Genomic DNA, 24,884 nt, shown 5'->3' on the forward strand with positions numbered 1-24,884 from the left:
GGAATGAAATGAGGGTAAGATCATGACGGCTGAACTTTCATTTATGGGTGAACTATCCTTTTAGGAACAAACTCACAGCACTCAAAGTCCCAGAGAATGCTGTGTGAATGCATAAATAAGTTCTTCAGCTGTGGAAAAGCTAGAAAGATTTGTTTGGAAGTTCAGCATTGGTGTGAAAGCGAAGAGAAGCATGCGTACACTGTCTATCAAAGTGAGATGAGTAGCAAACAATCACTTTTTACTGTTGTGTGTGATGTAGTTACCTTCTGATAGTTCCCAAAACTACAACATTGTGAAGATGGAAAATGCAGGGTTCCAACACAGTTTGGAAAAGTATGGATATTAGAGTAATGGAAAATCTTTGTGTTTCCAGACTATTCCCTTTTCGGTTTTCTAAATTATAAAATTATACAAGCAGAGTGATTTCATGGCAAAAGTTTAGCGATCATTTAGTGATTTTCAAACACGACTGAATGAATTCAAGGCGTACATTTTCATTACGCAAATCTTTTTGATTTTAATGCGTCTCTTGTGAACTTCACTAAACGAATGTGTGTGTGCCACTCTAACCAGCAACAGATAAAAGAACAAACGATCCTTTAATTCAGACTGTTCTTTGCTGTTTGGTGATCAAACCACGATTACAGTATCAAAGTGATGTGTCAGAGGTAAATATATGCAGGTTATAAAACGTTTTATGTTTCTTCTCATCATGTAATCACATTATTACTTCGAGAAAACCAATGAAAAAAACGTGAGAAAAGATTTACAGATGAGTGTACTATATAGCAAATATAATGCTGTATGAACCATTAAAGGGGTGGTAAACCACGATTTCACTATTCTAACTTTAGCTAACGTGTAATGTTGCTGCTTGAGCATAAACAACATCTGCAAAGTTACAACGTTCAAAGTTTAAAGCAAAGGGAGATATTTGCTTTTAAAGAAATCAGTTTCTAAGGACTACAGCAAACGGCCGCTAGGGACTACTACACATTCACCCAGGTTTTGCTGACATCACCAGGCCCAATATTTACATAAACCCCTCCTCCGGGGAATATGAAATAAGGGGGGGTGAGGCCATTTTGTATCGCGGCGCTGTTGTGGTATAGTAGGCTGGAGTGTTGTTGCCGCGATGCCAAGGAAACGCTGTTATTTTCATCCGGATTGCAGGTCTGGGGTACTTGCTCTGTTCAGCCTTCATAGGGACGGGGGTGCGTTGCAGAGCGTTTAAAATAAAACATGTTATATGCACGTGTGTTTGAGTCAGCGGGGAATCAGGCACGCGCAGGGCTCCCTGCACTGCAGCACATCCACGGAGGAGAACATCCACCGTCTTCGCGATTTCAATGCCAGATTTGCACAACGTCAGCTGCGTGAAAAAAACACTGCCGGTGCGTGGATGCACGACGCACGCGCTGCACATTTCACGGAGGACAACACAAACTTCCACAAACTTCGCGAGTTCAATACAGGATATGCACAACGGCTTGTCCTGAAAGCTAGATTTACAAACAGAAGCTGTTCACGGGCCACAACCTGTAAGTCTGATTTATTTTTCATCGATGTGTTTTCCTGTAATAGGTTGTAGCGAGGAAGTAAACAGATGACAACGCTGTTCTGCAAACTAGTCTGTTAAATTCAATTCAATTCAATTCAAATTTATTTGTATAGCGCTTTTCACAATACACATTGTTTCAAAGCAGCTTCACAGAAAGTGCATTTCATAAATGTACATTAAAAAATGTTAGAAAAGAGAATGTTAAAGAAAAAATGTTAGGATAAGTTAATCAATCATGTATTATTTTAGGCCATAACAACGCTGGCGTTGAGTCGTCTCTTCACAGGCGTCGAGTCGTCTCATCACAGGTGTCGGGGCATCTGAAGTCTCCATCAGAGGCTGGATACAAACTGGAGCTGACGAACTAGTTACCTCGGGACTAGTGTCCCGAGATAACAACAGAAAAGCAGATGGGAAATAATTAGCATAGCTGCTGTTCAGAATATTAATGCTGTTGGTGCGATTTAACTGTAGTATAAAACTTAATTATAATGTGAATGCTTGGCTAAAGAGATGCGTCTTTAATCTAGTTTTAAACTGGGACAGCGTGTCTGAACCTCGAACAATATCCGGAAGACTATTCCAGAGTTTAGGAGCTAAATGTGAAAAAGCCCTCCCTCCTTTAGTGGACTTAGATATCCTAGGAATGACCAGAAGCCTCGAGTTTAGTGATCTTAAAGAGCGCGATGGATTGTAGGGCGATAAAAGATCAGTTAAATACACTGGAGCTAACCCATTTAGGGCTTTATAGGTCAGTAGCAATACTTTGTAATTGATGCGGAACTTAATAGGTAACCAGTGTAGGGATGATAAAATTGGTGTTATATGATCATATTTTCTTGACCTAGTAAGCACTCTAGCAGCTGCGTTTTGGACTAACTGCAGTTTGTTTATCGATGATGCAGGACAACCAGCTAATAAAGCATTACAGTAATCTAATCTCGAGGTCATGAATGCATGAACTAACTTTTCTGCATCAGAAATAGATAGCATGTTACGTAGCTTGGCAATGTTTCTAAGGTGGAAAAATGCCGTTTTTGTAACATATGAAATATGACTTTCGAAAGATAAGTTGCGGTCTAATATAACACCCAGGTCTCTTACTGTAGTGGATAAAGCGACAGGACATCCTTCCAAGTTAAAGTTGTATTGTGAGAGGTTTTGTGGGCAATTTTTTGGACCAATAAGTAATACCTCCGTTTTATTTGAATTTAATAGCAGAAAATTACACGTCATCCAGTGTTTAATATCATCAACACACGCTGTCAGTTTAGATAATTTAGCGTTTTCATCTGGTCGTGATGAAATATATAATTGAGTGTCATCAGCATAACAGTGGAAATTAATTCCATGTTTTCTTATAATATTACCAAGTGGCAGCATATATATTGAGAATAGCAGAGGGCCTAGCACGGATCCTTGCGGCACCCCATAGTCTACTGATGTCATCTTTGATTTTTCCCCATTTAGACAGACAAAATGGTAGCGGTCTGATAAATACGATCTAAACCAGTTTAATGCCTGTCCCTGAACACCAGTGTAATTTTGAAGTCGATCTAATAGTATTTTATGATCTATAGTATCGAACGCAGCACTAAGATCAAGTAGAACTAGTATTGAGATACAGCCTTGGTCAGAAGCTAGAAGTAAATCATTTGTGATTTTAACGAGTGCAGTTTCTGTGCTATGATGCTGCCTGAATCCTGATTGAAATTTTTCATAGATATAATTTTCTTGCAAGAAAGAGCACAATTGAGCGGACACAACTTTTTCTAGTATTTTAGACATGAATGGAAGATTTGATATTGGTCTGTAATTTGCTAGGTTATTATGATCTAATTGTGGCTTCTTAATGAGAGGCTTTATGACTGCCAACTTGAATATTCTTGGAACATGACCTAAAGATAAAGACGAGTTAATAATATTGAGAAGAGGCTCTTCCACTACAGGTAACAACTCTTTCAGTAGTTTAGTGGGTATTGGATCTAATAAACATGTTGTTGGTTTAGATGCAATGATAAGTTTATTTAGCTCTTCCTGTCCTATGGTTGTAAAGCGGTGTAGTAGTTCTTGAGGGGCGATAATTGCGGTTGAATCATAAGACATCATTAATGATTGTACATTTACAATTTTGTTTCTGATGCTTTCTATTTTGTCAGCGAAGAAGTTCATAAAATCATTACTACTAAACTGTAACGGAATATTTTGTTCAGGCGATGCTTGTTTATTTGTTAGTCTAGCCACAGTGTTAAATAAAAACCTTGGGTTATTTTGGTTATTTTCTATTAGTTTGCGGAGATGCTCAGCCCTGGCTGCTTTTAGGGCCTTTTTATAACGTGACATACTTTCTTTCCATGCGATTCTAAAGACCTCTAAATTAGTATGTTTCCATTTACGCTCTAAGTTACGAGTTTCTCTCTTGATAACATGTGTAGCACTGTTGTACCATGGTGCTTTAGTTTTCTCTCTAACCTTTTTTAATCTAATTGGTGCTACAATTTCTAATGTACTAGAGAAAATGGTGCTCATACTGCTAGTCATTTCCTCTAGTTCATCTGTTTGTTTGGGTTCACTTAGCAGCTGAGCCAGATCAGGTAAGGTATTTGAGAATCTATCTATAGTGGTTGGAAGGATTGTTCTGCCTGGTCGATAACGTGGCGCAACATGACAGATTTCAGCAGTACGCAGTATGCAAGTTACCATGTAATGGTCAGTGACATCATCACTTTGTGGTATAATATCTATATCGGTTGGGTTGGTTCCATGTGATATAATTAAATCTAGTGTGTGATTAAGACGATGAGTGGGACCAGTGACGTTTTGCTTGACCCCAAAGGAATTTATCATTCAGAAATGCTCATTCATACTTAACGTTATCCGACGAACACCTATCGTTACAAACACTAACGTTAAAATCTCAACAGCGAACCTGGCATTAGTGTAAATGATTCTTTGATTAGAGCTTTTATGTATTGTTTATCTACAGGCATGCTAAACATTGTTCTGTGTGTGATTTGGCTAACTTATTAGTTTAAGCCAGTGCTTAGTGTTTGTTTTGGGTTAGTTCTTGTGACAGATTGGTATGGTTTTATTGACGCCGTTGTTTCTAATGCTGCCTTCACGTGCTATCGGAATTATCGTAAATACGAGTTTCCGAGGTAAAAATTGCACATGAACGCCCCCACATTCTGAAACTTGAATGCAATGAGCTCGTAATCACGACTTCAGAAGTCAGAATTATCCAATTTCCGATAGCACGTGAAGGCAGCATAACACTGACCAAAGCACAGCCTCCGATAAAGGTAAGGGGCGTGACGTTTCCGACATACGTGCACTAGGCGTTTAGCGAATCACAACACACTGGGCCAGCTAACCAATCTGAGCCCATCGCGTATTTTTGAGGGACTGGCTTCATACAACCCGGAAAGCATCAGACCGTCAAATATATGAAAAATAAGGCAATTTTTTTTTAAACGAAGCATGAACACATGTTACAGTGCACCCCACAAACACAGTCAAGCCTTCAAAAGAATGTGTTTTACCACCCCTTTAATGTTAAAAAACAGTCTGAGAGAAAATCTACTGAGAGGCTCTGGAAGAAAAAGGTCAGCTTGGCATCTGAATCTTTGATCTGGTCTGTAAAAAGTTATTCACAGAGGTATCTATTCATATCTCTTCTATTTAGTCAAAAAGTGTTTTGGGGTCATCCCATAATCCCATAGTAAAGCTTCTGCCAACATACCATAGTTATTAACATATATTAGTATGTGTGCATTAATATATTAGGCCTAAATTAATTCACACAATTTCATCTTCAAAGAAGCTTTCAGAATCTGATAACAGTTATGGATACCACATAATTACCATAGTTTTGTTGTAGATAGCTGAAGCAACAATTGTATTTTTGGCAAACGATGGTTACCATTCTTGTACAACTTTGCAATGGTTACAGGAAACCGTTCAATGCAAAGTGATATTTTATTCCATTTCAATTTGGATTTTATTTTTATCAGTTCAAATCAAGTCAGTTTATAGCTTATTAGCTAAAAAGCCCATTATAGACTGATCAAAAATCAAATATTTTCATTAGTTGAACTAAAATAAAATAAAATATACATTAGAAATGTACTAGTTTAAGTACTAAAATGACTATTATTTGTGTTCAATGTTTTTTCTGGGAAATAACAGGACAATTGTCAAACCTGCCCCCTTTACTGTCAATTCTGTAAATAAAACTGTACAAATTCTGTAGCAATGCCATTTACTTCTTACTATTTTACTGCATATCCTGCACACTTCTATGTAATTTGACCACCTTTGCCAAAGTAAGGCCTCTGTTTATATATTGCAGGGTCGTGCATTGATGGCCAAAATTCATTGGACACAACAGTTCCCTGCCCTCTGCCTCCCTCACTTGACCTCTCTGATGTGCCTCTTGTCCACAAGTCATTTGTTGTTCCACTCTCTTGCAGTCAGTCCTGCTGACAAACTGGAAATGCTCATAAATGCTTATTCAACTATGGATAACACAATTTAGTTTTATATTTGTCATCTTGTACGTAGCCTACAGCGAGGTGAAAGTTCTATGATACAGAGTAGAATTAATTAATCCAGTATGTAGCCACACTTCAGTGTCTACCACATAACAAACCGATGACAGCGGCTCACAGGCATACACCACAGCATCAGCGCTTTGGCCCGACAAGGGAAGAGCAGGTGTTATTCAGCATAGACTACAGGCCTCTTTGTGTCTTTAAGGGTCATGGTCCAGGTGTACTGACATGGGTCACGTGTGCACCCGGTCTGTTGCTTTGGGGCTGACAACTCGAGCGTGAAGCCCGATGTGGCAGCCATCCTCAGCAAAGCTAATCTCTGAGCCACACAACCCCAAACACCACATCACAAATGTTCGAAATATATAAAAGACAAGGGCTTTCTCAAAATTACAAGCTGCAATCCGATTGGCTGGCTTTAGCCTTTTATAGGTGTCAAGGTTCCATTTTTTGTAGGTCTGCCTGAAAACTAAGTCATGTTTACATGCTACCAGGCTGCTATTGTATGATGTGTCCATCCAAGTTCGTATTGTAGGTTGGCTAAATACCCGTTTTATGCCCACGATTTGTTTAGCTACAGGGGACTATGAATGGCAGGCAATTAAAAATACAATGAAGAATTTATTCATTTAAAAATTCAAAAAGAAAAAAATTGGGAATTTAAAATTTAAAAAAGATGCAAATAAACAACTCATTTTTCGAATAGAAAAATACAAATTTAAATTTAAAACATATATATATATTTAAAATAAAAATATTTATTATAAAAATATTTATTATAGTTTGTTATATTTATTTTCAATGTAAATATAATTAAATATATGTGTCACAATCCTCATTCACCATCCCGGTCACCTTCGCACTACATTTCCCATAATCCCCCCTGGCTCACACCTGCACATTGAAAACAACCCGCGGACTTGGCAACACAGTGCAGTTGAGTTCTGTTGACATTTGACAACTAACATTATGCGTTGCTCCGTTGCTCTGACTGATTGTAGGTCTATCCAATTGAGGTCTTTCCTGGTTCGGTTGAAACACGCCCCATAATCACAGCCCAACGGAGCAGTATCAGACTCATATTCTGACTAGAATTGAGTATGACGATGTCAGGCTATGGAAACCGTGCTTTATTCGCAAATGTTTTATGCGATATTGAAATTTTGCGCATAAGTTACATTTGCAACTTTGGATGGAAACATAGCAACTGTCAGTCCAAATTCATGTGTCCATGCTGCTCTTTTGTTTTCTGGGATATCTGCATTGTTTTCTATGGCAATGACGTTGAGTCTGTAGGCATACGCCAAAAACAACCACAATCGCAGCATGGAGGGGATTGCAATACAGATGTCTTATTTACAATTTGATTTTGTGTAGCCGCTGCGCGCTGGACTACTGTGTCTTATGAGGCAGTGGGAGAAACATATGCTGGTATGAACGGTTTAATTCCATGCAGTTGTCTTCGCCGGTTTCAAAACATGTCTCCATTATATTCTCCTATTGTCTCCTATTGTTATTCTGCTCGTCCGGCACTTAGCAACACAACCTTGTTTTTGCAGCGACTTTCAGCATATTTCCTATAACAACGTTTGACATGTTTATATTTTACGTGATGTGACGTAAAATCAGATCAGAGCGGTCAGACTGAAACGGATTTCCAGAAATGCAGAATTTCCACATATGAATGTAGCTTTGTCGCATTTAATGTTATTTTTGACAGTCTGAACATAGCCTCTCTCCCTATATAAGCAAACACTAAACACTCAACATTCATTGTCTGGTCTTATCGCTACTAGGACTGCTACTTTGTGTTTTCATTATAACAGTTTTTCCTTGTTGTCGTATACACACCTCAACTTACCCGGCTACCTACCCGTGCTACTTACCTGAAATCGATACTGGATCTTCTTCACCAGTCTTCTGTCTTCAGTCATCCATCTCCCAGATCCAGTGACTTTCATGATCATCTCATGACCCACACACTGGGTTAGATTAGACCATCACCTTGCACAGTTGCTACCTCCAGGTAATCCAACCCTCACCCTGAGGCAATATTTAGACTGGGTGCTGTGGTGAAATGGTTCTTCCCTCACTCTTGGCGAGGTTAAAGAAGAAGCCAGTTCCACTCAGTTGCCTTTTCTGCAGTCCACTCCAGCCATCCTGGCATCAGAGGCTTTGTCCATCGAGCCACCAAATACCACAGAATTTCTGCCATCTAATCTCCTCATGTGAGCAGTATAATCTCCAGTCATCAGGACCGCCAAGCAAGAATCTCCAGTCTTCCCTCGAGCCCTAAAGATGGTATCAAACAGCGCCGACCTGGGAGTGAAAGTGGCGGATCCTGCAGTTATTTCCGTCTGGAAGGCCCTGAAGAAATCTTCCCCTCTCAAGTCCCTACATCCAGAATCCATTTCCAAATCCATTCCAGGTCTGTGAAATTCCTGAGCCCCCGTTTCCGTTTCAAATTCATCAGTCTGTTCCAGTCAGAGAAATTCACCATTCTGTTCCAGTGAGAGAAAATCCCAAACCAGTTCCAGTGGGAGAGGTTCCAGAATCTGCTTCCACCCATGAGCCTGCTCCAGAGTCCGGAGACTATTAAGACCTCAGTGCTTGATTTCACCTCTGCCCAGAGGAGGCGGCATAGGAACAAAAACGGTCCTCTGCAGGTCCAATCACTGACCACAACCCAATGTCGTTCTAGCCCCTGGCCACAGCCCAGTGTCTGCTTTAGCCCCTGAAGCACTGTCACAATCCTCATTCATCATCACTGGTCACCTTCGCACTACATTTCCCAAAATCCCTCCTGGCTCACACCTGCACACTCAGTCAGCCATCATCACACCTGCCTCGGATAATCACTCATCACCCACACACCGACTCATAATCTCCCTATATAAGTAAGTAATAAACACTCATTCATTGTCTAGTCTAATCGCTACTAGGAGTGCTACCTCGTCTTTTCATTATAACGGTTTACCCTTGTTGTTCTATACATGCTTCAACTTACCCGGCTATCCGCCATTTGTCTCCCAGATCCAGTGACTCTCATGATCATCTCCACCTGCCACACACAAAAGTCTCTTCAAACGATCCATCTGCTTCATATCTCACTTGATATCCTCGCCAGCTGCTTTAATCCATTCCTGCCAATAAACTTACCTTTGTTTCACTTATATATGCGTATATATATATACCCTGTTAACAAACTATATTTATTTTAATAACTATTTTTATTAAAACAATTAAAATAAATGCATATAATTTAATATAAACTAAACCGTTAATTCCACCACTATTCTCTTAAGATTACATTCAAATACAGATTTATCTTTCTGTAAACATCACCTAAAAATCAACTGTGATTGATCACTTTATGACAAATGGCCTCTTCCTGATTAAATGGCAGATTTTTGGCAAAGTAGACTAGACTTTATGCCAACAGTCAAATGTCTGGCTATACCAATGACTAGCCATACCAAATTAACTAATACTTATCCATAAACATAAGCCCTTCTCATCCACTCAATCAATAATCAATAAAAAAACACTGTACAATGACATGAAAGTCCTCATTCCTCTTTCTCTCTCTCTGTGACCCTTTCACCCTCTCTCCCGACGGTGTTGCTCTGGATGCACTGATTTTTTTGCTTGCATGCAGAGAATCCAGAAGCCCCCGCACCCTGTTTGCATGTTATGAGCTCAGCATAGGGAGTGTTGCAGGTTGTAGTGTGGCCCGCATGGGCTGCATAATTCAGCCTGGGTGGGAGCTGAACCGCAGTGCATCTCCGTAGCGGCGTTAATGATGACAGCCAGGCCGATAATGGTGCGGGCTGCCAGACAGGATCCATACAGATAACCCAGGCACGACACTGATGGAGTCTCTTAGCGTCATTACCGTCCATCAGGTGGAATTACAGGGCAAAAACCAGCAGCAATATATGTCATTAGCAGAGTCACGGTTCAACAGACAGCCCTGCTAAAACAAGGGTTGAGACTAGAGCCATCAAACACAGCCCCTGCATCCAGCTTCACACACACATATGCTGCTTTTATGATATGTTTCATCTACAGAATATGGCTACACTCTCTTCACGTTGATATCAACTTATCATTTTACCCAAGATTTTGTGCACCTCGTGTACTTGGTTTTAATGTTCAGACAATTAATTAATATGCAAGCGCCTGAATTTTTCATGACTTTAAATTATTTTAAAGGCAAGAAAGAACAATTCGCAAGTAGATTGAAGACAATTAAGATAATTGTGAATGCATAAAATATTAATTTCTTAAGTGGACCTGGAGAAACAGCACAAACACGCACACACACACACACACAATATAGAAGGTATATTAGTGAGGACTTCTCACACACACATTCATTTTAATTCAAAGATATTTTACTACCTATCATATATCTGATTTATAAGCATTGTGCACCACTTCAAAAGTTATATTCTAACAAGTTGGTTTGATACAGCTTACCTCATAAATTCATTACAATCTTACAAATTGCAATTATGAATGAATGAACGAACGACTGACTCTCACTACCACAGTACTTCAGCTTACTCTTGAAACTTTGCATTGCGATATTGTCAGTATTGCTGGCTCTTATTTGATAAACCGCTTGAGCAACATCGTAAGTTGCTATGGATAAAAGCATCTGATAAATGACTAAATGTAAATGTCATGAGACAAATCATTTAAGAAAAATTGCTTGGGTTCAAAACTCAAACAGCGTTTCACAGCACTTTTCTCTTTATGCAAAATAACATCTCTCTACAGCTAATTAGTCATTCTTGTTTAGAAAGAGCATTTATGCAAGTAGGCTAGATAAGTATATGTCTGCTACCTTTTTTACAATTTTTTTTTACATGTATCAAAAACAGGGCTCTGAACCGGTTCAAGGAACGAAAACGAAAACCGGAAACGAACGAAATTTTAAGAGGAACAAAAACGAAAACGAAATCAAAATCAAATTGAATCGTTCTGAACAGAAACGTTAATTTGAAATGGCCATTAACCGGTTAATAACGTTATTTTACCGTTCTTTTAATATTTTAATTTGGCAGTGACCAATCATGAACAGAGTAGTACAGCATGTGACGTTGACGGATCAAGCGTGAGTGAAATGCCCGCGCACCAGTCATCTCTGAATCTACCCGTAACACAAGTCAGTGTAGAGCGTGCATTTTCATGCCTCAAGTACATTTATTTCCCCGCTGAAGTCTACAATGAATGTGCAGGTATTGGAGGACATTCTTTTCGTACGTTTAAATAAGTAGTACGGACTTTAAGCTCAAATTTTTTTCCTATAGTCTTTCAGATTGCCAATACAGGACAGGTCAATGTTTTCTATATAGACGGTTGATGCTTCGTATTAAATGGTATGTTATATTGCATTAAATGATCAAGCTTTATTAGCTGACTGAATTTGATTATGTGATGCAAGGACGTGTTGCGCAGTGTTTGCTTTGAAATTAGCAGTTGACGGTGCATTAAAAGAGCAATGGTTATCCAGTTTATTTATTCTTTATTCATGCAATTTTTAAAACAAGTCATGTTGAAAAAAAGTTATGTACAAAGAATGTTATCACTCTTCTGAAAAGAATTAGGCATAAAAGGGCCACTTTAGATTGTCTAACGCTCCATTAAAACAGGTCCGCTGTTTATGCTTTGTAATTAATGCATGTATTTCTGTTGTGGTTTTAAAAATGTTTTGAAATAAATATTCAAGTTTAATTACCATGCGTATTATTATTATCGAGTGAAAAATAAGTCTATTTATACATATTTGTTTAAAGTATAGGCTAAATTAAAATAACGTTATTAACCGGTATTTTTTTCAAATCAAACCGTTTTCGGAACAGTAATGTTTATTGATGAACGCAAAAACGGAAACGCTATAATATCGATTCTGCTCGGAGTGAACCGATTGATATTTTTTTCCGTTTTTAAGCCCTGATCAAAAATTTCAAACAATTAACTAATTTGATGCTTTTTATCCTTTGCAAATATAAACAGGACAACTGCTACTCAGTACAGTATAGGGATGGGACGGTATGAAAATTTCATATCACGATTATAGTGACCAAAATTATCACGATTATTGATATTATCACGGTTTTGTTAAAATGAGATGAAAGTGTTAAAAAAAAGAACTGATTCACGCACTGAAAACATTTCAACAAGTTTTATATTTGAAAATCAACAAACAACAAATAAAACAAGCAGCTCCATACACTTTTTTAAGCAAGATTCTATTCTGTGGCATTTCCTTCCTTATAATGACCGTCGTCAATAGCAACGCATTATAACAGCAGACATCCATGTATCACAACGGACGCTCTCTCTCATTTCATTCAAATGCAACTTGCGTTTCACGTCTCTGTTTTTGATTGTATTAAAAATTAAATTGACTATTTCTAAGAGGAATTTACTATTAATAAAATATTGTTGTGATCATCTTGTCTGGACGATTGTTTTGTATACTGTACAAAATGGATTTAAAAACAGATAAGATTTAAAACATTAATCTCAATTCAATATGTCCCCATAATTATTTGTGGTAAACAAAAACAAAAAATCGGTGTAATAAGTGTACAATGAATATACATTATTATCCCTTAAATGTCACCCTTAATAGTCTTGTCTGAACTTGTTTGTTCGTCTTTGGCTCAAAGCCACTTGCTGCAAACATTTCTTTGTGGAACCTTAACGTTTATTTCAAGTAAGTGAGATAAAATATTTCAACTCAAAACAACATTTTGTGTCCAATTATTTCCCAGAAGTAGTTTTGGCATTGAGGTCAAATTTAACTTGCCTTGCGTTCGCTATACAACAGTGGGTGGTCACGAAAACGACAGATTTGAACCGTTTCCCCCTATTGCAACGACTTTCTTTTTGCATGTTCTGCAAACAGGGTGACCATCCTCAATTAAGTTTCCCTCAGGACTTTTGTAAAAGCCAAAATATGAACACACCTCAGATTTGGTCCTTTTAGAAGGCTGAAAAGTCTCTTGAGTGCTGTCACTGCCTTCTGCCATTTCTTCTCGTTCAAAAAAACAAAGTTGCGCGATGCGCTAGCACCAGACTAACGCTGGCTGGACAGGATTTACAGCGAGTTTTCAAAATCGCGATAATCAAACACATTTTTAATGATAATTCAATTTTAAATGATATTACTTACCATGGGTACAATTTATCGTGGTTTATCGTGAAACCAGTAATTGTCCCATCCCTAGTACAGTATAAACAAAAAATAATAATTTATGAAGGGAACTTTTTTACAAATGAATGCATGAGCCATAAGAAATATTCAGTAGTCCCTACCGCCCATACAAAAACCTACACTTACTCTCTTAATTCTCAGTTTATTCAGGAATATCAAAGAATTCAAATTTTTCATTCCATTAAATTCCTTTAAAAGCAAGACGGAATGATTTGCAACCAGGTCCTATGCAATTCTTTTGAATAACTGTTAAAACAAAGAAGATTCACTTATTAAGTGGTTCTGGCGCCTAGATTTTTTTTATTTATTTTTTTACTTTTTTGCTGAAATATGCATCACACAAATTAATACTACATAACTTGCATTATTTATTTATACAATACATTTTCAATTTTCCACTGATAAGGTACAGGGAGAGGTCAGGGAAAAGAAAATGATGCTTTGGGAGATCACACAGGCTTTACAGAGATCATTCCACGGGTTCACTAAAGCAGCCATATGTACATTATCTGCTTCACAACAAGGTCATAAATCCAGAGAAAAAGAGTGAGCGAGAGAAATAAACGGAGAGAGAAAGAGCAAGAGAAATGGCCCACTTCCTCAGGGTTTATCATTATGAGCATAACAGCAGGATGAAAAGGTTTTCAAAGGTTTATTTAAGGTCCTGCGGTGGACAGGTGATGACAGGCTTTGAGGCAAAAAGACCAAACACCTATTAATAGAAGCGTGTGCGCGTTATCTTCAGGACTGAAAAGATGCTTCAGCAAACTTAATAAATGTCTTCCAAATCAATTTTGTACAGATGTAAATGAAACAGACTGCGAGACAGATGATAAGTCTGCCATTACAGAGGTGCCTTTCTAGTGCGCTTACTCTTGTGTGCTGTAGCCAGTTTATTTAAACCTCAGTGATGATAACATGATATTAACTTATTAAATAGACTGCGCATCACGGTTCAGCTAATTAATTTCTATGCATACTGTGCTGATAATTTTTAACCATATTTATTTAATATGCTAAGAAGGCTATTTAGAACAGAGGGTAGTTGTCAGAAGTGCTAATTCTCAATAAATATAAGGTCCAAATGTGTGTGTGTGTGTGTGTGGGGGGGGGGGGGTGGTTAAAAAAATCTAATTTAGAAATGCCTTAAACTGAATTAAATTGAATTTATCATCATGTTCATTCAATCGACCAAACTAAAATTCTAACATTGTCACATTTTTGTAACAGCTTCTGGGTAAACACAATAAAACCCCACTGTCATATGGTAAAGGTCAACTATATAATGAGAAAGGTATATTTTAACTGAAAGGTTGAACTTTAATCTTCACAAAACATGTTTTGTTGTTGTTGTTGTTGTTGTTGTTGTTGTTGTTGTTGACAAACATATTCGGTCAGGGCAGTTCACATTTCTATTGGGGCAAAGTTTTATATTTTAATGGCCAAAAACAACTGTTTATATTTTTGTATCTTTTATTTGCTGTTTATTAGTAATGTCACAGGTTTCCATCTTTTCCAAATTACAGTAGCTATGGCATAAATGCAGCATAAGCTTATTGTTTTGGTTCAGGAGGAACTGTAAAAGGTGGCTGCCGTTTTGGTTGCGGTGCTCATGACTGACGTTTGTCTAACTCTGTATAGACAGGCAGGTAGGCCGAATGCAATGATTGGATGGACATTTTTTGGTCCGACGCCTTCTACAGACGAGATATGTTTGAGGATGTGAGACGAGTTGGCGAACACAATAAAGAATTAAAGCTGCAAGCAGCATTTAGCGGGGTTCAAGCCTTTAAGGCCTTTAAGCACACAAACATCAAAAGACATTAATTTTTATTTAGCAAGATTTTAAACACTGAAATAATAGATGGAAAATACCATTTACAGTCAATACAGGCAATTTACAATAGGAAATACGTGGTTTTAAAAGGCTTTTAACAGTTATAGCGTCACCTATGGTCCGATTTCCATAAAACTTTGCATGCTTGTTAAAGATGTTATCTTACATATGCAAAAACAATTTTCGTGAAGTTTTGAGTTTTCCCTTAGAATTTATAGGCTTTTGAGTGTATGTTGCCACACCTCTTTTCTAAATGACCCTGTAATAGCCATTCAAATGCAAAAGTTCAACTTTTTTTCAATAATTATTGATCTAGAGAGTCCAGAGAATTATCCTAGACTAGTTTGGTTCCAATCGGGCAAAAAACCAGGGACTAGTTCGCAAAAGTAGGTTTTGAACATACTCAGGAATATTTAATGAACATATTAATTGACAGCAACAGTTCTAGAGAAAAAGTTGTTTGGTATGAGGAGATCTATCAAATGATATGCATATTTCGTGGATGTGTGCAACACCACGTGATTACAGAGCCGTAAAACTCGTTAGCGCCAACTAGTGGCCGATTTCTTTCAAAATTCTTACAGACCTCTAGGGCCATGAGACTTGTCTAATAGGTGCTCAAATTTAATTGGCTGTGGCAGCCATGTTTTTTAAGATACGCCAATGTCCTCATAGACATACTTGGTACCTTGGACCAAGACACTGCATACCAATTTTCAAGTCAATCGGACCAGCGGTCAGGTGGTTAAAGCCATTTTGATGTTTTTTCACGTTATTGTGCCACCAAGTGTTAAATCGTCGCGATTTTTTTATCGTGACCAAAGACTCAGCCTATACACATGTGTACCAAGTTTGGTGAAGATATCTCATTTTGTTCCTGAGTTATAGCCCTTTTAGTAAATAGGCTCCCCCCTGAACGATTATTTTTACGCTCCTTAACAACCGTGAATATAAATTTCGACTTTTTTTGATAATTATTGATAATCTGACTCCAGAGAACATTTTGACACTGGTTTGGTTCCGATCCGGCAAAAAACCTAGGACTAGTTTGCAAAAGTAGTTGTTTGACAAAATGCAAAATGGCGGAAAATCTATCATGGCGGAAATGAAATCGGAGATACACGTTTTATTCGTCATGGACTCACCTTTCCAATGATATAAGACACTTGAGTCTACGACATACGGTTTAGGAGTTATGAGCCATTTCGCCCTTTTGATTGCTGTAGCGCCACCTATTGGCCAATCAAGTTCATACTCTGACAACATTAGCCTCGATTTTTGTACTACCATCTGATAAAGTTTCAAGTCTCTAGCATTTACGCTTTGGTCTGCACGATCACAGTTTAAATATGATTGAACAATATTAGTTTAGAGGATAAGCCAATGAGTGGTCTTCTGCTGCCATCTGGTGGCAATTTTAGGTAATACGCCATAATATATTTGAAATAAATTAATTTGACAAAATGTAATTGTAAATATTGTAATAGTGACTTTATAATGTCTAAATAGGAATTATAGAACATGATAAGTAAATAGAATGACAAAATGACCATTTAAGCCCAGCAGGTGGCAGCAGAGAACCACTCATTGGCTCATTTTCATTTTAAATGTCTGTTTTTCATTTAATTGGCACATTTTCCAAGTTAATGTCTTCAGACGTGCTTAACTCACATGCACATTTTGTTGGAGATATAGATATTTGAAATAAATGATGGGTAACAAATAGCTTATTCCAGGTTTTCCCCTTTAAAACATATTTTCAGGCATTATTTTAATTGTAATTTAATAATTATTGTAAAAACATTAATCAAATGAACAAATTAATTGATAAACATTGACAAAATGTCATTTGCAACATTTATTATAATGATTTTATAAAGTTTAAATATGCTTAGTAAGCAGAATGAACCAATGAGTGGTCTTCTGCTGCCATCTGGTGGCAATTTTAGGTAATACGTTTTTAACATAATTGTGAATAAATAAATAACAATTTGATTGACAGTATTGGTTCTTGAGGCAAAGTTGTTCAGTATGAAGAGATCTATCATAATTTCTGCACATTATGTGGATGTTTTTTACCCCACCTGATTACAGAGATAGAAAATACCATTTACAGCCAATACAGGCAATTCACCATAGGGAATACATGGTTTTCAAAGCTTTTTAACAGTTATAGCGCAACCTATGGTCCGATCTCCATAAAACTTTGCATGCTTCTTCAGCATGTTATGTCACATATACATAACAATTTTCGTGAAGTTTTGAGTTTTCCTTTAGGATTTATAAGCTGTATAGTGTATTTTGCTACGCCCCTCTTCTAAATGACCCTGTTATAGCCATCCAAATGCAAAAGTTCAATTTTTTTTCAATAATTATTAATCTAGAGAGTCCAGAGAATTGTCCTAGACTGGTTTGGTTCCGATCAGGCAAAAATCCAGGGACTAGTTCGCAAAAGTAGGTTTTAAACATAATTGCAAATATTTAATGAACGCTTTGATTGACAGCAATGCTTCTAGAGGCAAAGTTATTCAGCATGAGGAGACCTATCATATGATATGTATATTTGGTTTATGTGTGCAACACCACGTGATTACAGGGCCATAAAACTCGTTAGCGCCAACTAGAGGCCGATTTCTTTCAAAATTCTTACAGACCTCTAGGGCCATGAGTCAAACATGCCCACCGAGTTTCATTCCGATCGGCCTCCGTTAACCTTGTCTTAGAGGTGCTCAAACTTCATTAGCCGATAGCGGCCATGTTTTTTGAGATACGCCAATGTCCTCATAGACATATATGGTACCTTGGACCAAGACACTGCATACCAATTTTCAAGTCAATTGGACTAGCGGTCGGGTGGTTATAGCCATTTTCATGTTTTTTTTGTGTTATAGCGCCACCAAGTGTTCAATCGTCGCGATTGTTTTATCGTGACCAAAGACTCAGCCCATACACATGTGTACCAAGTTTGGTAAAGATATCTCATTTTGTTCTTGAGTTATAGCCATTTTAGTAAAATAGGCTCCTCCCACAACATTCGTTTTCCGCACCTTAGCAACCGTGAATCGAAATTTCAACTTTTTTTCGATAATTATTGATATTCAGACTCCAGAGAACATTTCTGCACTGGTTTGGTTCCGATCGGGTTAAAATCCAGGGACTAGTTCGCAAAAGTAGTTTTTCAACAAAATTCAAAATGACGGAAAAATTTGCCTACCGGAAATGAAATCGGAGATATACATTATTTACGTCAGGTATTCAGCTTTCCAATGATATAAGACACTTGAGTCTATGACTTACGGTTTAGGAGTTATGAGCAGTTTCGCGCAATTGATTGCTATAGCGCCACCTATAGGCCAATTTGGCTCATAATTTGATAACCTCTCCTCGATTTTTGGGCTACCATCTGACAAAGTTTCAATGCTCCAGCCTTTACGGTTTGGGCTGCACGATGCGTTTTAGCGGAGAATAATAATAATAAAAACCCTTACAATTACAATAGGGTTTCAGCACTTCGTGCTTGAACCCCTAATAATTAAAGCTGCAAGCAGCATTTAGCGGGGTTCAAGCCTTTAAGGCCTTTAAGCACACAAGCATCAAAAGACATTTAGTTTTATTTAGCAAGATTTTAAACACTGAAAAAATAGATGGAAAAGTCAATTTTCAGGCAATATAGGCAATTTACCATAGGAAACATTTGGTTTTAAAAGGTTTTTAACAGTTATAGCACCACATATGGTCCGAGCTCTATAAAACTTTGCAAGCTTGTTAAGGATCTAATGACACATATGCCCACCAATTTTCGTGAAGTTTTGAGTTTTCCCTTAGAATATATCAAATGATATGCATATTTCGTGGATGTGTGCAACACCATGTGATTACAGAGCCATAAAACTCATTAGCGCCAACTAGTGGCCGATTTCTTTCAAAATTCTTACAGACCTCTAGGGCCATGAGACTTGTCTAATAGGTGCTCAAATTGAATTGGCTGTGGCAGCCATGTTTTTTAAGATACGCCAATGTCCTCATAGACATACTTGGTACCTTGGACCAAGACACTGCATACCAATTTTCAAGTCAATCGGACTAGCGGTCAGGTGGTTAAAGCCATTTTGATGTTTTTTCACGTTATTGTGCCACCAAGTGTTAAATCGTCGCGATTTTTTTATCGTGACCAAAGACTCAGCCTATACACATGTGTACCAAGTTTGGTGAAGATATCTCATTTTGTTCCTGAGTTATAGCCCTTTTAGTAAATAGGCTCCCCCCTGAACGATTATTATTATGCTCCTTAACAACCGTGAATATAAATTTCGACTTTTTTTGATAATTATTGATAATCTGACTCCAGAGAACATTTTGACACTGGTTTGGTTCCGATCCGGCAAAAAACCTAGGACTAGTTTGCAAAAGTAGTTTTTTGACAAAATTCAAAATGGCGGAAAATCTATCATGGCGGAAATGAAATCGGAGATATACGTTTTGTTCGTCATGAACTCACCTTTCCAATGATATAAGACACTTGAGTCTACGACATACGGTTTAGGAGTTATGAGCCATTTCGCGCTTTTGATTGCTGTAGCGCCACCTATTGGCCAATCGGGTTCATACTCTGACAACATTAGCCTCACTTTTTGTACTACCATCTGATAAAGTTTCAAGTTTCTAGCATTTACGCTTTGGTCTGCACGATCACAGTTTAAATATGATTGAACAATATTAGTTTAGAGGATAAGCCAATGAGTGGTCTTCTGCTGCCATCTGGTGGCAATTTTAGGTAATACGCCATAATATATTTGAAATAAATTAATTTGACAAAATGTAATTGTAAATATTGTAATAGTGACTTTATAATGTCTAAATAGGAATTATAGAACATGATAAGTAAATAGTATGACAAAATGACCATTTAAGCCCAGCAGGTGGCAGCAGAGAACCACTCATTGGCTCATTTTCATTTTAAATGTCTGTTTTTCATTTAATGGGCACATTTTCCAAGTTAATGTCTTCAAACGTGCTTAACATGCACATTTTGTTGGAGATATAGATATTTGAAATAAATGATGGGTAACAAATAGCTTATTCCAGGTTTTCCCCTTTAAAACATATTTTCAGGCATTATTTTAATTGTAATTTAATAATTATTGTAAAAACATTAATCAAATGAACAAATTAATTGATAAACATTGACAAAATGTCATTTGCAACATTTATTATAATGATTTTATAAAGTTTAAATATGCTTAGTAAGCAGAATGAACCAATGAGTGGTCTTCTGCTGCCATCTGGTGGCAATTTTAGGTAATACGTTTTTAACATAATTGTGAATAAATAAATAAATAAATAACAATTTGATTGACAGTATTGGTTCTTGAGGCAAAGTTGTTCAGTATGAGGAGATCTACCATAATTTCTGCATATTATGTGGATGTTTTTTACCCCATCAGATTACAGAGATGGAAAAATACCATTTACAGCCAATACATGCAATTCACCATAGGGAATACATGGTTTTCAAAGCTTTTTAACAGTTATAGCGCCACCTATGGTCCGATCTCCATGAAACTTTGCATGCTTCTTCAGCATGTTATGTCACATATACATAACAATTTTCGTGAAGTTTTGAGTTTTCCTTTAGGATTTATAGGCTTTTGAGTGTATTTTGCTACGCCCCTCTTCTAAATGACCCTGTTATAGCCATCCAAATGCAAAAGTTCAACTTTTTTTCAATAATTATTGATCTATAGAGTCCAGAGAATTGTCCTAGACTGATTTGATTTTGATCGGGCAAAAATCCAGGGACTAGTTCGCAAAAGTAGGTTTTAAACATAATCACAAATATTTAATGAACGATTTGATTGACAGCAATAGTTCATGAGGCAAAGTTGTTCAGTATGAGGAGATCTATCAAATGATATGCATATTTCGGGGATGTGTACATCACCACGTGATTACAGAGCCTCAAAACTCGTTAGCGCCAACTAGTGGCCGATTTCTTTCAAAATTCTTACAGACCTCTAAGACCATGAGTCAAACATGCCCATCGAGTTTCGTTCCGATCGGCCTCTGTTAACCTTGTCTAATAGGTGCTCAAATTTAATTGGCTGTGGCGGCCATGTTTTTTGAGATACGCCAATTTCCTCATAGACATATATGCTACCTTGGACCAAGACACTGCATACCAATTTTCAAGTCAATTGGACTAATGGTCAGGTGGTCATAGCCTTTTTCATGTTATTTTCATGTTATAGCGCCACCAAGTGGCCAATCGTCGCGATTGTTTTATCGTGACCAAAGACTGAGCCCATACATATGTGTACCAAATTTGGTGAAGATATCTTATTTTGATCTAGAGTTATAGCCTTTTTAGTAAAATAGGCTCCGCCCTGAACATCAATTTTAAGCCCCCTAACAACCGTGAATCGAAATTATGACTTTTTTTCAATGATTATTAATATTCAGACTCCAGAAAATATTTTGGCACTGGTTTGGTTCTGATCGGACAAAAAACCTAGGACTAGTTCGCAAAAGTAGTTTTTTGACAAAATTCAAAATGGCGGAAAAATTTGCATACCGGAAATGGAATCGGAGATATACGTTTTTTATGTCAGGTATTCAGCTTTCCAATGATATAAGACACTTGAGTCTACGACATACGGTTTAGGAGTTATGAGCAGTTTCGCGCAATTGATTGCTATAGCGCCACCTATAGGCCAATCGGGGTCATAATTTGATAACCTCTCCTCGATTTTTGTACTACCTATTGGCCAAGTTTCAAGTCTCTAGCCCTTACAGTTTGGTCTGCACGATGCGTTTTAGGTCTGAATAATAATAATAATAATAATTAAAGCTGCAAGCAGCATTTAGCGGGGTTCAAGCCTTTAAGGCCTTTAAGCACACAAGCATCAAAAGACGTTAAGTTTTATTTAGCAAGATTTTAAACACTGAAATAATAGATGGAAAAGTCAATTTACAGGCAATTTACCATAGGAAACATGGTTTTAAAAGGTTTTTAACAGTTATAGCGCCACCTATGGTCCGATCTCTATAAAACGTTTAATGCTTGTTAAGGATCTAATGTCACATAAGCCCACCAATTTTCGTGAAGTTTTGAGCTTTCCCTTAGAATTTATAGGCTTTTGAGTGTATTTTGCCACGCCTCTTTTCTAAATGACCCTGTTATAGCCATCCAGATGCAAAAGTTCAACTTTTTTGATAATTATTGATCTAGAGAGTGCAGAGAATTGTCCTAGACTTGTTTGGCTCCGATCGGGCAAAAAAAACGGGACTAGTTTGCAAAAGTAGGTTTTTAACATAATTACGAATATTTAATGAACGATTTGATTGACAGCAATGTTTCTAGAGGCACAGTTGTTCAGTATGAGGAGATCTATCAAATTATATCAATATTGTGGGAATATGTGAAACATCACGTGATTACAGAGCCGTAAAATTCGTTGGCGCCTACTAGTGGCCAATTTCTTAAAAAATTATTACAGACCTCTAGGACCATGAGTCAAACATGCCCATCAAGTTTTGTTCCGATCGGCCTCCGTTAACCTTGTCTAATAGGTTCTCAAATTTCATTGGCCAATAGCGGCCATGTTTTTTGAGTTACACCATATTCCTCATAGACATGCATGGTACCTTGGACCAAGACACTGCATACCAACGTTCAAGTCAATCGGACTAGCAGTCGGGTGGTTATAGTCCTTTTCATGTTTCCTTCATGTTATAGAGCCACCAAGTGTTCAATCCTCACAATTATTTTTACTGCGACCAAAGACGGAGCCCATGCACATGTGTACAACGTTTGGTGAAGATATCTCATTTCGTTCTTGAGTTATAGCCCTTTTAGTAAAATAGGCTCTGAAACAGGCTTCAAACCAGTTGTTCCATTATGCATGCTTACACACACACACACACACACACACACACACATTTTTTTTAATGCTATGGTCTATAATCATTTCACATAGATCTTTGTAACTATTAATCAGATTATTAAAAGTGTATTCAGAAACATTGGACTACACACAAATTATGTTGTAGATACAGACATTATAACTATATGATGTTGCAGTAAACATAACAAAATTCCTGCAAGTCTCCTTCAAGATTCACATTTCTCAATGTGACACAATTGTAAGTAGTAATACTTAATAGATTAATTTTGACTACACGTGATGTAAATGTTTAAATAGTGATTTTTTTAAAGTCTAAATATGACTTATAGATCAATTTTTGTGTGTGTAGTACAATAAAATGAACAGCGGGGGGCAGCAAACGACCACTTATTGGCTTATTATAACCAAGACTGAGCCCATACACATGTGTACCAAGTTGGTTAAGATATATGGTTAATTGCTATAGCGCCACCTATTGGCCAATCGGGGTCATACTTTGATACCCTCTCCTCGATTTTTGGGCTACCATCTGACAAAGTTTCAACGCTCCAGCCCTTACGGTTTGGGCTGCACGATGCGTTTTAGCGGAGAATAATAATAATAATAATAATAATTAAAGTCCAGAGAATTGTCCTAGACTGGTTTGGTTCCGATCGGGCAAAAAAACAGGGACTTATTTGCAAAAGTAGGTTTTTAACATAATCACAAATATTTAATGAACGATTTGATTGACAGCAATGTTTCTAGAGACAAAGTTGTTCAGTATGAGGAGATCTATCAAATTATATCAATATTGTGAGAATATGTGAAACATCACGTGATTACAGAGCCATAAAACTAATTGGCGCCTACTAGTGGCCAAATTCTTAAAAAATTATTACAGACCTCTAGGACCCTGAGTCAAACATGCTCGCCAACTTTTGTTCCGATCGGCCTCTGTTAACCTTGTCTAATAAGTGCTCACATTTCATTGGCCAATGGCGGCCATGTTTTTTGAGCTACGCCAATTTCCTTTATAGACATGCGTGGTACCTTGGACCAAGACACTGCATACCAACTTTCAAGTCAATCGGACTGACAGTCGGGTGGTTATAGCCCTTTTCATGTTTTTTTATGTTATAGCGCCACCAGGTGTTCAATCCTCACAATTCTTTTTACCTTGACCAAAGACTCATCCCATACACAAGTGTACCAAGTTTGGTGAAGATATCTCATTTCGTTCCTGAGTTATAGCCCTTTTAGTAAAATAGGCTCTGAAACAGGCTTCAAACCAGTTGTTCCATTATGCATGGTTACACACACACACACACACACACACACACACACACACACACACACACACACACACACACACACACACAATATTTTTGAGATATGTTATTGTGAAAATATCTTTTAATGGTCTATGAGCATGTCACATTTTTTTGTGAAATGCACCACGTTCTAGTATTATTTACTATGATTAACCATGTATCTATAACCATAGATCAATATTAGAGTGTAGTACAATAAAATGAACAGCGGGGGGCAGCAAAAGACCACATATTGGTCATTATTTTCATATGAACTCTGTCATTTTCACCTTTTTAACTGTTATAGAGGCAAATATTGTCCTATCTGTCTGAAAATTGTCATGCTTGTTTGGAGGCATATTACACATGTTCTGACTTGTTTTTAAGAATATCTGAGCATTCATTGAATAGATATAGGCATTTGGGGACACTTGGTCAAGGCCAGACACACACACACTTTTTTAATGCTATGGTCTATAATCATTTCACATAGCTCTTTGTAACTA

This window comes from Gobio gobio, assembly GCF_949357685.1.
Source record: "Gobio gobio genome assembly, chromosome: 7".
Taxonomy (NCBI): domain Eukaryota; kingdom Metazoa; phylum Chordata; class Actinopteri; order Cypriniformes; family Gobionidae; genus Gobio; species Gobio gobio.